We start from the raw sequence: 16,370 nt of genomic DNA, 5'->3' as shown, positions 1-16,370 counted from the left end.
AAATAATAACCCGAGTTCACTTCATGCCTAGAGTCACTAAAGGAGCTTTAAAGTATCGGCACTCCGTTCCCCAAAATTGTTTTGGGCGCCGCCATTTTGGGTCTTGTTCAGAGCAAACGCAACTGCCGATCGTCATGATCCAAAAGTGCGACCTCCTCAGCATTAGATGCGGTGCTAGGAAGCTGATGCAATATTGCAATGCTCTGTCGCGGGTTGTTTAAACATTTGTGGGGGACGGAGAAGCGTTTCCTGTGAATTTAGGTAAAGCTTCAGGTAACTGGCAACCATGATTTTAAGCCACAATATGGCCAAGTGTTGTTACTCTGAACCGTAGCTAATTTACAGGCACAAGCGGGAACAACGAGAAAGAGGCAGGTGTCAAAAGGTAGTGGCTTGTGGAATCTACGGGGCTTACGTCATGGCCCCTCCAGGTATTACAAGCCTCTTGAACAAGAGCATGAATAGTGTCATTAAATAAGCTACGCGTCAGAGCAGCGACACTTGGCCATATTGTGGCTTAAAATCATGGTTGCCAGTTATTTGAAGCTTTTTTTTTTTTTTTATTGCACTCGTTTGATTTTTTTTTTTTTTTATCATGATGTATTAATATGTATTTCGCTGGATTGTCTGGTCCTACGCACAAGCAGAATACTGCTTTTGTAGGCCAGCATTATTTGTATGTATTTGTAAAGGGAATAAAACACATTATTATTATTATTATTATTATTATTATCTGAAATCACAAGAAACGCTTTTCCGTCCTCCACTTTAAACAGTGTGCGACAAAGCGAAGCAACATTACATGAGCTTCCTAACACCGAATCTAATGCTGAGGATGTCGCACTTTTGAATCATGACGATCGGCAGTTGCGCCTGCTCTGCGCAAGCACCAGAATGGCGGCATTCATAACACTGTCGGGGAAGAGAGTGCCGATACTCTAAGCGCAGCTAATTTATTTGCTCTAGTTCCCGCGAAACTCCTTGTCTCGGACTGAAACTGAAAGTAAATATGAATAATACACCATTATTATAGCTTATTTAGTTATAACCAACTACACATAATGAGGGGAGGAAGCGGCCGGGTAGGAGAAACGCGGGTTTGATGTGCGACCGTTCTAACCGTCTCAAAAGAGAGAACGTGCGAGCTTGCGCTGGTTTAAAAAAAGGCATCCAAAGAAAAGAGGCGGCACGCTGTGCTCTTTGTTATTATGCGTCTAATTGCAAATTGTTGTGTGTATGTTTGTACAGCCGGAAGTTAGTGCGCCTTAGTGGGCGTCTGACTCTCAGCTGTAGATGAGCAATTTAGCCAGTGCGGTACAACCGCAAACCTGGGGTCTTTAACGTGCACCACGCAGTAGTGATACACGACCGCACGCCGGTACGATGCTCTTTCAGATCGAAACGGGCAGGGACGGAGTGGCTTCTGCAGCGCGAGCTTTCGCTACAAGTGCTCCGAGCTGGTGTGCGCTAGACCGTGCCCTCGGCCACCGCCCTCCTCCCCCCCCCCCCCCCCCCCCCCCCCCCGCCGCGTCGAGACGTCGATCGTCTCGAGGTAATGTAACGTAATAACATTACATAAATTCGCTGAGAAGAAACTTGCTTGTTCGTCTGCCACGAGTCGTCCGATATCAGGTCATCACCGCAACACCATCTCCCGACAAAAACGCATGTCCGTAGTTAGCAATAACGTGAACTTATGAATTCCCGAACGCTCATAACTTGCCGTCGCTAAACGCCGTTCATTCATAGCGTCTTCATTGCAAATAAACGTCTTCCTATTTCTTCTGATGGTTTTCATCATATTCCTCCTAAGCTGTACTTACAACATTATGTGTGTCGGTACTTCCGGAAATATTGCAACGGCGTTTGTTTTCTGGGAACTATAATGTAACAGCCTTTACAACATCTTCCGGACCCCGTGAAACACAATATTTCGTGACGTTATTTCAGTCATCATTATAATGGCGAGGTAAGTACCGTAAATCGCGAAGCAGTTTACTTGACGTCCGCTTCCACTGGCGTCTTGGAAGATTGAGTCGACTTAGCGTGCATTCCTGCAGAGGAAATTTTCATTGATAGAATATTGACACGTCAATCAACATTTCATTCCATCTTGTTAAGATTTATTGCGAAAGCCCGTTACAACCGCGGAACCGCATGTCCCTATATCAGAGAACAATTTATACCCATCCTGACATTCTCGCATACATCCGTTTGATGGGCCACGCTACTTGAGCTAGCTGAGCACAGCTGGCAGCGGCGCGAGCAAGGCCACGAGGGGAACGTGATGGTGCTCGAGCCATCCCACTGTGAACCAATGTTTCGGCCACCCCACGGGTGCGTGTCGCCATCTATTGGTTGAACTAACGCCTTGTTCAAGATGGCTGCCGTGGGACCGAAGCCTTAAAGTCCCTCCTCTATCATAAGAAAAGTGGCGCCATCCATTGTGGTAGAAATGCTCGAGGCACGTGCTGCGCGCCACTTCTGGGAAATTCAAGGAGTCTGAAATCTAGCTCAGTGCTGCGCTGTGCCGCCATGATCTTCCCAAGGGCTGCACGTTGCACGTGCCTCGTGCATCAACGAACCTTGCGCTACTTAGCTCTCCTTAAAGCCGTACATTGGAAGAGTTTGGCCGATGGGCGGAGCAAAGGCCGCCGCCGGCGCCGATTACTGCCCCCGCGGTTAGAGCGTAAACTAAAAGGGCGACACAGCGTCGACCAATCAGCAAACCGCGACGTCGCAATATTGAAAACGACATTTAAAGCGTGAAATAGAAGCGTTCAATCTTGGCGTCTTGGTGACAGTTTGCTCTGGGCCGGCTTGGTAGAGCAGCGTCTTAGCTGAGACTGGCTGAAGGAAAACAGTGTAAAGGCTGGAGCGCGCGAGCGTCTCGAGACGCAAATTGAGTCCCGCTCAGCTCGTGCGCTGGCTTTCTTTACCCCAGTGTACCCCCAGTCTCAGCTGAGACGCTGTTTTTAGCAAGTCGGCCTTGGTTTTGAGCACACGTTCGTTCATTTTGCCGTTGAATATGAACGTGACGAAAACCTCACATGCGCCAAGTTTTTAGTCACCGAGAGTTATACCTTTTCTCTCTAGCGACGCTAAAACAGATTAAATTAGTCCTATCGCATATTTAGAGCTCACAACCATCGCTAGAGAGTCGTTCGAGGCCTGTGGTTGGCCACGAGATGCTCGCCTATTCAAACCAATGTATGGCCAAACTCTCCCAATAAACGGCTCTGGCTCTCCTCAGAGCCGTTTATTGGGAGAGTTTGACCATTAATTCAATTGAATAGGCGAGCATCTCGTGGCCAGCCACAGGCCGCGAAACAGCCCCTAGCGGTGGTCGTGAGCTCTGAATTTGTGACACGACTAATTTAAGCCGTTTTAGCGTCGCTAGAGTGAAAAGGTGTAACGCTTGGCGACTGAAAACTCGGCGCATGTGAGGTTTTCGTCCCGTCCATATTCAACGGCACTATAAACGTACATGCGTTCCAAACCAGAGCAAACTGCGTGGTTGTGGTGCGGTGCCTGACTAGAGCCCGACTCTTTGTGTGGTTTCTTTCTGGTACCACTCATCAGTGCGTCAACAAGTTCCGTGATAGACTCTCCTCGTGCGCAACACACACAAGCCAAAGAGTTCGCGCTCGCTGTTCCTTCGCTCGCCGCTTCGGCAAACAAGAGAATAACGCAACACGTGGAAATGGTATTTATACTTCGACCAAAGATGGGCTAACCGCAGAGGCTACAAGCGCGAGGTGGTACCTTCGAAAGATTCTTCCCCAGTACAAACACTCGAGCGGCGGAGCAGGGAATTAAAGCGGGGTGCTCGCGCTCGCAGGATAGCATGGCACCTGTGACTTGTGGATTCTGAAAGTTACAGTTGCATGTTTCTTTTCACTGCGCTCTGCGAAACCGGGTGTCAGTGCAGAGCCGTTCTGTGTCAGGGGAGATCCCGACGTCTTCTTTCTTCGATCAGATTGGCGCTCACTCACCAGTCATATTTCTGTCCAGAAAGAAGCGTGTAAGCGGGACTACTGTCCCGGTTATTAGCTCAATTTAAATAGTTCCTCGGCAGCCGCAGTCGACGCGTTCACGCCAGGGTCACGCAACGATCATTGCTGCTGATTTGATAATGACGCCATTGTCAGCGAGACGCCGACATTGAAGGATGCTATTTTACGATCTAAATGTCGTTTCCAATATTCTGACGTCGCGGTTTGCTGATCGGTCGACGCGTTGTCGCATATTTAGTTTACGCTCTAACCGCGAGGAGAATATTAGGCGCTGGCGGTGGCCTTTGCTCCACCTATTGGCCAAACTCTCTCAATATACAGCTCTGGCTCTCCTGTCATCCGTTGTCTGCCGCTCAACCTTTGCAATTGCGGCGGCCGCGTCTCGTGGCGATCTCCGAGGCTTTGTCAGTATAGAGGAGGCTATGACTAAAGTTATGGCAGCGTCACGCCTGCGTGGAACGCTTAGTGAGATCGGTCTATTAAAGTGTGTGTAGGTGCATCTGATGTTTAACCTCATGTTATCTTATCAATATGTTCACGTTTCAAGCGCCAAAAAGCATCGTTTGATCTATCGTCAACCAAATGTAGAAAGAACTACTTCGCGCAACGCATTAACAACGCGCAATTTCTTTTTTTTTATGTGACAAGGAGTATAGACAGATAGATGGCAGCGCGTTTTTGGGCTTCAGAAAAGAACGAAGCGCGTAGGTAGACAGTGACGAAGAGAGGGAACAAATTCCGGGTCGCCTGATCTTTGCCATTTCTGTCCCCAAAGCAGAGTGTCGACGTACAGCAGTCGCGCGTCGAAAACCAAATTGCCCTATTTGCAACGCTTGACACCCAATTTCCTAAGAGATGTTCCTGGGGAACCTTCCCCAACCAAATGCAATTTATTTGCCTTTACCCGGTGCGCCTCTGTGCCTTCACTGTTTGCGTTTTTTTTTTTTCCAGCCTGCGTTGCGAACGCGGACAAAGATTAATCGATTCATCTCCGAGCTCGTCGAGTCAGCACAAAATTCCGAAGATAAACAAAATAAGTTCGAAATACCTTTCCTAATATAGGATATATCCCTTCACCAAACTCCCCTTTATTTTTTTATTTTTGTAGCGCAAAAATGGTTTGCGTTTTTAGAGTTTTTGGTTCGCCTACAAGCAGCTCGCGTGTTGCCCTCACGTAGAAGGTGGTTGTGTACTCATTTTACTAAAAATATGTTTGCCCTCTTGGCCTAGGCTATGTATCTGGAAGAAAAGTTTTGCAAGGGTAGTGGGATACGATACCCCCTAAAATAGATTTTATCTTCTAGATCTTTTTTTTTTTAATATACATCTACGGTTAGAGAAAGAAAAAAAAAAACGTCGACGGAATGCGATTTTGCTGATAGTAACGGTACTCGGTGTCATCTAAAAAGAAGTAAAGTTGTTTAAAAGGATTGAGAATATGAAGAGATGAGAAACGAAGCGGACGCCAACAAGATTAAAAATAATCCATCCATTCATCGGTATCGACTGGAGCGGCATCGACATAAACGGCGGTGAACTCGAAAACGCATTACAAGGCAACCCCGCAACATTAAAAAGAACACAAACAGAACTTGACAAAAATCGACCCCGTGAAGTCTGAGGTGAAGTACAAAATAAATGAACGAAGCAATTCGGGTAGAGTTCAAAATGATTAAAGCGGGAGTAGATAATAAAACAACGACATTTATTGCCGCAGTTATAAACTGTAGCGATAAAAGAAGACGGCCTGAGATGCATGCAGGAAACAAGCTTATCGAAATATAATCTAGAGTGTTTCGTTTTATTTCTTCAATTTTCATTCATCTTGAATGTTTCTTTTTGTTTTGTTTTGGGCACTGTCATTATTGCTAAATCTTGTCTCGCATTGGTTTGTTTCTTAGGGTTTTTTTTTTTTTTTTTTGTTTCGTCCCAGTAAAATTATTACAAAAGTCCCGTAGATGTAACCAGAGTTGGTTTCACGTTCCGCAGCACTGAGTGAGGCGATTTCACGGACGGCGAACACGTGCGATGGGCAAAATAGATTATATGCAGTGTTAGCGGTAACGCGTTCCAAGTAACGGCGTTAACGATAAAGCTGTAACGTATTCGTTACATTTTCAAAACAGTAACGGGCAGCGGACTTTCCTTACTTATTTAAAATAACCTGTAACGTGGTTGTTACTTTACTCGCTCCTTATTGTTCCCAAGACTTAATAAAATTACTTTTGTATTGTTTCGTGCTTCTAGGCACCAAGACTTTTTGCGTTCTTTTTGCGTTTTTTTTTCCTTTTAAGTATGTAGGTGTTTCCGTAAAAAGATATAATGCACTTATGTTCGGTTTCTGGATGGAGATATCGTTTTCTTTTTTATTAATATGGCGCTTATGTGTACCTAAAACGTCGAAGAGTAAAACGCATTAATTCGTAATTAAAAAGAAGTAACGCAAAAGTAACATGCATTACTTTTTAAAAGTAAAGGTTACGGGAACGCGTTCTTTTTATTTTGAGGTAACGTACCGGTGTCGCGTTCCTTTTATTTGCAACGAACGAGTAACCTATTTCGTTACTCTTTTTCGGTAACGCCTGCAACACTGATTGTATGTTACTAGAATAATAAACAGGGACGGGCAAGACGACAGGTCTTTCTTGTTTTTTATCTACTCTTCTCTCCTCTTTTCTTTTCACTTTGGGTCGGAGCTTCCGAAAGAAACTCTACCGTCATCAAATAAACGTTGTATGCGTTTCAAATTAAAGGATGAGGCTTCTTGTCCTTCCCTGTGTTTACTATTTCAGTAACGCATAATCCCACTCACACACTCGCATTTTAAACTTGGGCAAATGGGAGCAAGCGCCATTTCGTAATCTGCCGCGTATACAGGCTGGCTTTGAGGCCAAAGTGCCAAGCTGACAAACAAGAATGTACAGACTATAAGCACGCTCGATAGAAGTTAATTGTGTCTACAAAAGGTCCTTGACTACCAGAAATACAGAGAAAAGACCGTCTCTAGAAACACGATGCGAATTCCGGTGTGACCAGCGATGACAAGCACAAACGCGCTCTGAAATGTGTAATGTTACCCAAAATAGATGCGCACAAACTCGCTCACCAACAAGCCTTTGTGTCGCACCAGCTGGCCTCTGGAGAACTTTCTAGCCAGATTATTGTTAGAGCTCAGAGTTCATAAGTAAAAGTTTGAACTATTTGACTAACGGAGATATATTACGCAGCTTACGGACATGAGCGCAGCATTCGCATTCCTTCTTTAAGAGCGACGATTTATTGAGATATTTCATCTCATTTGTAGGGGATCATTGCTCAGCTGCTGTTTTCGTGGTCCTTTGGTTCCTGGGTTTCTTTTTTTTTTTTTCATGACCGGTTACGTAACACAGTTAACAATCAGAACTAAAAAAAAAAAAAATCAGATTAGCTTTAGAATCAATTTGTCATAGTTAATTGACTTTTCTAAAAATACAATTCACTAGATACTTTCCAAACCCTGCAGACTAATTTTTCAATCCGTCCAATAAATGATAACCGGTTGGAAAAAAATTACTAATGTGAATATGCGAATAAAAATTAACTAAGCACTTTTTATCTTAATGCCATGCGCATGCTTAGAACAGACGCAGCTTCTTCCGTGCGAAATATGAACGGTCTTGTGATCAAAACAAAAGTGGAAAGCTACAGAAAACAGAAAGCATCTCAACGACGTAGACAAGTACCTCAACAACGCCTCTGAACTCGAGCCCAGTTTGCCAGTCGTCTTGTGGCAATGGCTTTTCTTTCCGTTTTAAAGTGGGCGAGGCGGTGGTACGGTCTCAAAAAGGAGACGGCAAGACCGTAAAGAGAAACGGTTCTACTCGCCGATTCAAGGTCATCCCTAGATGTATAACCCGGTCTGTTTGTTTGTGTTTGTTTCTCATGGTTTCTCTCTTGCTCTTTTTTCCCGCTAATGTGTGTGCACATGTGCGCGTGTACGCACGCTTGGTTTCCTTGTTTTTATGGTCTTTTTTCCCCCTGTCGTGTTCAACGTTGCTTGCGATAGGACACCACGCGGCTGACGAATACAGTGGAAGGCGGCAATATCACTCAACGCACCGATGTGCTCGGAAGGGCAACACTTTTGCTTCTGTTCGTCCCTAATCTGGAGTAAGTCCAAATTAATTAGGGGTTTTCATTAAAAAAAACATTTTAATGACAGCACAAATCGCAGATTGATGCGTTCGATTATGGACACTGCCGATTTATGGAGCTACAAATTGAATTATCTGGCGAAGTCAACATTGCCGTCTTACATTCACGGACTTCTGCTCTCCTGAGTTCTGGATAGGATACGAGGCTTCAATAAACGGAGTAAAACAACGAACCTCGGGAAACCAAAAAGCAAAACATAACTCTGTGTGTGTGTGCGTGTGCGTGTGCGTGTGTGTGTGTGTGTGTGTGTGTGCGTGTGTGTGTGTGTGTGTGTGTGCGCGCGCGCGCGCGCGTGTGTGTGTGCGTGTGTGTGTGTGTGTGTGTGTGTGTGTGTGTGTTTTCAAATTTTCTTTCTTGTGCAGTTGCGGGAGCAGAGAAAACTAAGTAAACAAAGTTCAGCAGAGAAGAAAAAATAAGGACCCAGTGCCGAGTGTTTGCTTCCCAAACACACGGCTTAGATTAACTCGGAAGTTGAAGCCTGATGGCGACTGAATCGGATAACTCTCGGGTGCGAGGAAAGTAAACATAGAAGCAAATAAACAATGAACGTTGATTGTTTGAACTACTTTCCTTTTTGTAGCTTGAAACTTTCGACTGGGTGGTTCTGAATTGGTTCCCGATTTATGTCACGGAAGAAAATGCTGCCCTTTGGCTGCATTTTCTGCAGTTTGGCTGCAGTTTGTCAAGAGCCCCGCCCTGGTGCTGAATATTCGTACTGGATATTTTATTATGTCATTCTTTGTACAATTTTTTTTCCTTCTTTCGCTCTTTGTGTAGAGGGGTATTCACTGGACGTCACATTTGAGGGCGATGTTTAGAGCGCATGCTCAGAACGAGCTCACATTAGTAGGCTGCTAGAACCCGTAATCTTGATGGTGCGGAATGCACGCTGCGAAAGAACTGTGGAAGCTCGCCGTCAGCACGCGGCTCAACAGTCGCGCACACAGCTATGCCCGCCAGTGAAATAGTCCCTTAACTTGTGTCTATGTGTGGCGATACTCCGTTCACGCTTAAACTAATACCCGAGCCACACGGACATGGCAAATGTCATTCAGGGCGAATCTCATTCGGGCGCCGAAGGACATTACACTTCAAGCCCGTGCTACTAGGGGTGTCGCGAACTTTTGTCGAACCAGATTTTTTGGTCGAACTTTCGGGGTTCGACTGGGTCGAACCGGTTCGACGAACCTTCAAACTTTTCACCAGATTCGACCGGTTCGACTTTGTGGACAGTGTGGCCAGACCTTGATACAAGCATGTCTAGGTTTGGAGAATTTCTTTTTTTTTTATGCAAAGGGTTATTTTATTGTGTGAACTGCTGCAATTAAAAGAAACTAATTCTATTCACTGAAGAAGTTCATAACTTAAATTTTACTACTGTATTGACTGAAATAGCCGATCAGCGCTGCACTTAATTCATCTCTTAGCCATTACCATCCAATCCGAAGCCAACTGGCCAGCCTCTCGCGCATGCGCACACGAGTCGAACCTCAATACAAGGTTTGACGAACTTTCCACCAAAAGTTCGAAAAAGTCGAACCTGGTCGAACTCGAACCGCGGCCGGTTCGCGACACCCCTACGTGCTACACGTACATTCGAATGCCATTTTGCGGCATGATGATGATAGCGCCTGCTCTCTGAAGAAAACTAATTGTAAAGTTTCTTGTAAGCTAAATACGTTTGTTCAAGGTTATGATCCCTAAAAGGTGTCTATAGGAAGTTTTAAACGAATCTTGCAGTCAATTATTTTTTGTTTTTTGCGTTTCCGCTGTAATTCATTTGTTGGTGACGCTCTACAGTTGCTCTAGCCGCAATAAGCCAAAGACAGAAGCTGAGCAAAGTGAAAGGAAATGGCGCCTGTACAGTCACGAGTGTCGGTCCTTGCACCGGAGGACGGTAAACGGGTGCGACGGTTAATGAGCGCCCTCATTTATTTACGCGCCAAGCTCCGTGCCCAGCAGCAAAGGCTCGAAGCCGAAGCTGAGGACGCTCACTCTCGCGTTCGTGAAATCGAAGAGCAGCTGCTCTCGAACTTCGTGGCTCGAGATCTGGCTGCTGCTTTCGCTGCGCACCGCCCAGTGCACCGATCGCTTTGGCGGTACCCAAGAAACCAAAGGTGGTTTCGTGCGGCGCTTGTGGCGCTTGCGGCTCCATCGGAAGACCATCGGAAGAAACTTCGAAGTTCGAAAAGAACGCAACAAAACCGAGAAGAAACGCGAAAAAGATGGCGACGCGGCGGAAGTGGCTGTGTCTACTGGGTTAAGGAGTAGCCGCTTGGAATTATGTGGCAAGTCGCGCTTCAAATCTAGTATAAAAGAATGCATATATAAAAACAAACACAAATAATTAACTTTTAGTTCGGGTATAGGGAGTATTCACTGGCGGCCATAGCTGTGTGCGCGAATGCTGAGCGCGTGCTGACGACGAGCTTCCACAGTTCTTTTGCAACGTGCATTCCGCACCATCAAGATTGCCGGTATTAGCAGCCTATTGATGTGAGCTCGTTCTGAGCATGCGCTCTAAACAGCACCCACTAATATGGCGTCCAGTGAATACGCCCTATAGATCTTTCCAAATAAGAAAGCGTGGCCGGTTCCATCTTGAGTGTTCGTGCGTATGGCGCGTGTTTTGCTCGCTTTCCGAAGCGACGAACACGCACGTGCTGGACTGTGATTTTGTAGACACAGGAAAGGTCTATACTTTGACTAACGTAATCGCATTGGGGTCTTTTTACTTGGGGCCTGGGGTAGAGGCTACACATTTGGCCAGTGACCGAATGCGAATGAGTTCCGCCGAACTCCTTCGGTGGCAAATGACATTTGCAGCGAATGCCATTCGAGCAGGCCGTGTAGCACCAGTCGAATGACATTTGGGGCGAATGTCATTCGTTGTAAATGGTATTCAAGTTGGCCGTCTCGCACGGGTATAAGACAGCGGCCAATGCTACCAGCACGAGAGCCCGAGGTCACTGCTTTGAAGCGTCCTTCCACGGAACGAGCGCTCGCGCCAGAAATGCGTGTCTAAAAGCCAGCAGCGCGGGCATCTTGCGCTTTTAGCTTCAGCTGCAGAACGGAGCGTATACTCCGTTTCACATTGAGTACACAACGCTGTTGGAGCTACCGGCGCGAACGCGTGGCTTTCTCTATAGTTTCGTCTGCGCGAGAACGCGTGCAAATGATCTGCGAGATGAAACCCCATTCCAGCAGCTTCGACAGCGTTGTACGCTAAGCATGTTCTTGCCATTTACACGCACTGGGTGGAGTGCCTCAATGTCCTTCTGTTCAGGTTGATGCCACCTTTTGTAGTACCCGATGCCGACAGCACGCGCTCACGGGGAAAATACAAAGAAATCGACGAAAACAAAGTGTTTCCGTAGCACAGTCAGGGCCATGAGCGCGTGCACGGACACGTTCTTTCACGCGCTTCAGAAGAAAAAATGAAAAAAATAAGAGTTCACACTACTCATGCATCATACAAAAGACAGCCTGCAAATACGCGTACCTAGGGTGCCTTCATGCGCGCTTTGCTTAGGGTGGTGGCATCTCGCCATTTTGTCACACACGTTTATTTTGATTTTTTCTTGAGAAGCGTGTGCCCCTGCACGCGTCTGCGGCGCTGACTGTACTGTGGCGACATTTTGTTTTCGTCGATTTTTTTGTATTTTGCCCGTGAGCGCGTGCTGTCGGCATCTGGTACTACAAAGGGTGGCATCACCCTAAACAGAAGGACATTGAGGCACCCTACGCGTATCAAGTGTCTCCTTGAACTCATTGCCTTGCGGCATTCAAAGCACGGATCTCGCGGTGACTCGGTTTCGAAACTGCATGCAGACTGTCTTTTGTATGATGTATACGCAATGGAACGCGGGTTGTAAACATGCATAGGCGAGGACATGGTGCTGCCACCACAAGAAACCGTTTTGACGTTTTGAGCATAAAAGTAGCTGTCTCGAGGCAAAAGCTACAAGTTCTTAAGCGTTTACCTTGTATTTTGTTAAGCTTGTTCATGACCGCACTCTTATTAGGGTAGTGGTTACAGAATTCACTGGAAGCATCCCCCTCAGCATAACCTACATTTGCGACTATGACTCAGTATCTGCAGCGACGCGTTAAAAATACAATAAAAAGAATATCAGAAGAACAATATGTCGTATTTTCAGGCATTAGGTGTTGTATAAAAAGACCAAAGCACACGATTACACTGCGAAACTCGATCTAGCGATAATAGCCTCCACACATGCAAAAATGCTCGAAAGATTTTAAGACGGGAACTTACACCTCCAACGAATGCAGCCAATAAGGGTGGCAACAACCGGTGTGACTAAAAGTCACACTGGATATAGGAAACACTGAATATAAGAAACATAAGCGAGTAGTTGATATAAATAAATGTCAGAGGATGGGGCAGATAGCATTTTCTTTCTCAGTCAGAGTGAGAATGACACAAAGAAGAACAAGAGAGAAAAAAGGAGAGAGAGAGAGAGAGAGAGAGGAAGTGAAAGAAGGAGAAATAAAAGTACAGAAAGAGGCGAAGACCAAAGAGAGGACAATATAGTTTTTCTTTTTCTATTAGCATAAAAAAGATCCAAAGAAGGTTCGAGGGAACGAGACGCAGAGGCCATAAAGAGAAACTGCTATGTAAACTTCTTTTGTCCCTCGCCAGAGAAGTAGCTAAGAATTCTCTGCAGAGGGAAAAAAATGTATAGTTTAGCGATAAAATAGCAAGGGAGGCGGGAACATAACTTCGGGCAAGTGCAGAACGCCAAACTATCTACAGCTGGAACCCCGTGCCTCAAGTCTATACTCAGCCTGACCTCGCCGCCGTCCCCATTTATATTGCCGCTTCTCCGGAGTTCCTTTCAGTATAATTAAGTACAAACAGAGGGGACACCCAGCGGGCCCGGGGTGTGTTTTTCTGTTTGTTGTTTTCGCCGGAAGCTGGCTTCGGGTCGTCTACCGGTCCCACATCCGGCAGCGACAGGAAGGGCGCATCACTCCGCGCCTTAGAAAAACTCCCCTTGGGTCCTCCGTGTGTGTACCCTCTCTCTATGCTTGCTTTTTCGGGACACTTTCAATCCAAGGGTCCCCTGCTTGGATTTCTTGGTAACCTTCTCACTACTCATACCAGCGGTTCTTTATAGCGCTATATCGCCCTATTTTATGGCTTAGAAAGGTCCTGGTAGGCGCACGTTCGGAAAATATGAGCGTCGGGGACGTCTGCCCTGGCCAGAAGCAAGTTTGTCTGCTTCTTTTGCTAGGGTTGCGGTGACGTCAGAACGCCGAGCTCTGATTGGTTGTGATTGAAGGACAGTGCGTAGACCTCGAGGCAGCTTGCTTTGAGGCCTACGCACTATCCTTCAATCATAGCCAATCGGAGCTGGGGGTCGTTCTGACGTCACCATAAATCCTGCAAAAGAAGCAGACGACTTGCTCCCCGCACACGCTAAGAGTTCACCATACTCTGCTTCGCTTTAAGGCCGGCTGCAGTACCAAACGCACGCAAGCGGCTCTGAACGCACGAACATGAAGAGCGCTGTGACGATGCACCTTTGGCGCTGATTGATAGGCGCCATCGGCGCCCAGGCTCAGGTTGGACTTGTGGTGAAAAGCATTATAGTTGGACACTTGTATCACGCGAGGAAACTGATATTTTATTATTTCTGGATTATGTTTGAACATGACTCCCGATATACCCGGAGTACACTTTCAATATGCTTTTGAGTGTACTTTTGATTGTAGTTAATGCACTGCGCATGTGTGTGAATTTCTATTGCTGCCGCCGAACCTTACACTCTAGCGACTAGAAAGTACACGCTCGAAGTACTGCATAGTGCTATTTTGCTCATTTTCTGTCGATAAACTTCAAGTATACGCTAGTTTTTTTAAAATTTCAAGGTCGGCTCGGTGGATCGCGCATTGTACGAAGTGTGTTGCCGAGTCACGGTTGTTGAGATCAAAGTTTGAGAACACTAAGACATTGTACACCCTTAAGGCATGACTCGGATCGTCTCGGGGGAACGCCCTGAAGGGCCGTTCATACATACACCGCAGCGCCGTGTCGGCGCTCTGATGCCTGTTACCCTGCTACTTCTCGCTTGATGTCAAAACTCATCGTGAACTCAGCGCTGAGTCGGAGGTGACATAGCGCGGATGCTGCGCTGACTATGGCTATTTCAGCGCTGAGACGCAGATGTGAACGGGCCTTGAGGGCGTTACACCAGCACTCTTAATCCGGAGCAGCACACTGCTCATGCATCATACAAAATACAGTCTGCAAACACGAGACACTGTGGTTCCGTGGTTCGAATGCCAAGTTTTTTTCCTCGAACTCATCGCCATGTGGCATTCCAAGTACGGATCTCGCGGTGACTCGAGCTCAAATCTGTATGCAGACTGTCTTTTGTATAATGTATACGCACTTTGACCACGGCTTTAAAGATATTTGTTTAAAAAAAACAAAAAAAAATAAGCATCCAGCTTTGTACACCCCATACAATTATCACATCCACAGGAGCAACAAATACAGGCGCAATGAAGCACATACGGGACTGGAATCACAACCCTGATGACTGTTCCACGGCCGTAGAGAATATGTTTACACTCGACTTTTTTTAAAGGTCCGTTACGACAATGGAAACGGCTGTGACGGCCTCAGCTATTCATAAGGTTTCGAATATGTTCTTTTTCTCATCAATATTTTATATATATTTTAATTTCTTGAAATTCAAGTCATGTATCGTATGAAAGTGTCATTGAGAGTGGCAATATTACTTCGTCGTAGTCACTCAAATTAATAATTGAGATTTTGTGGATATTTATACAGCCTGTAGTTGGTCATCTATTTCAAAGTTACGACGTGTCACTCGCTGTAGATGAGCAATTTGGCCAGTGCAGTACAACCACTACACTCTTAGAAAAAAGGGTATGGATAGTCCTCCCTTAGGGGAGGAACGGTCTTGTAACCTATGTTCCTTTAGAAAAGGAGAAACTTTCGTCCCTGAAGCAGGGGAGCAAAGTTCCTCCGTCACTTGCATCTCAATATGGCGGCCCCGAACCGAGGAAATCGAGCCCAATAAGGCTTGGCGAGGACGCTACGTCTCTTGTACGGCACGAGAGCAGCAGCAAATAAAAGCGTAACACGAGCTTCCCACAAACTGTGTTTATTTCCGAAGCCAGATTCCCCCCACAGGTACAGAAACTTGCGTTTCGAAAGCAGTTACTCAGTCTTCTCGTCGACAGCACTGCGATTTTAAACGGAGACAACCGATACCCAGTTACTTTGCGTCTTACCTTTGGTGTTCCTCGAGTCACAATATCCTTCGTCAACCGCACATCACTCCGCGAAACCAAAAGCCGCTCTCGAAAGAACAAACTCGAAGCCGCTGTTTATCGTGTAGCGTGAAAGAAGGTTAAATCGCTAGCCACCAGATGGCGGGGTCAAGCAGAGTAATTGCAAGTAGCTAGGCTAGGTGGCGCTAAGTACCGCCCAATTCATGTTCTACAAAAATAATTTGCTTCCCTCAAGTCACTGCTCCGCTTGGGGATCCCCTACTATACACACATTACGCTTATTACAAGCATCAGGTGAACAGACATTGAACACAAACACGGCGCACACAAATATCAATACAACAGAACATCACACTAACCCGAACACTACACCCGTGCTCTGCGTTTCCGTCTTTTATACTGGTCGTTTTGAAAGTACGGAACTTTTCGGTGACTCCCTAAGCAATAAAAAATACTCCCAGCATGTTAATTTTTTTTCCGGCAATGTTATACCTCTAAGAGTATTTTGAATGGCCCAGGGGATGAATCTCTTCGCTCGATCATGCCGTAATTACTTGAAAGCCAATAAATCAAGCCTCTCCAATGCGGTTCGAAGCCATGAGTTTGTTTCCCCACACGGCACGTCGTAGCCTGTATTTCTATTGGTTTGCTATTTGTGCTGTTCGCGCAAAGCTGCAATTGCCGTCTTGAATTAATCTCTGTAGAGCGGATATTCACTCAGCTGGAAGTGATGCTTCACGGGCTGAGAAATCGCTTTTCGATCAACTTGAATGCAGTCAAAGCCGCGACTTGCGGCAGGTACGGAGCTACGCCGTGGCGAGCCCGAAAACTTCTAGCGCTCATCCCAGCGCGCCACTTAGAGGACAGTTC

The sequence above is a fragment of the Ixodes scapularis genome, unplaced genomic scaffold (assembly GCF_016920785.2).
Source record: "Ixodes scapularis isolate PalLabHiFi unplaced genomic scaffold, ASM1692078v2 PGA_scaffold1__304_contigs__length_218370807, whole genome shotgun sequence".
Taxonomy (NCBI): Eukaryota; Metazoa; Arthropoda; class Arachnida; order Ixodida; family Ixodidae; genus Ixodes; species Ixodes scapularis.
The sequence above is the reverse complement of the archived record's forward strand: the minus strand, read 5'-3'. Positions refer to the sequence as shown.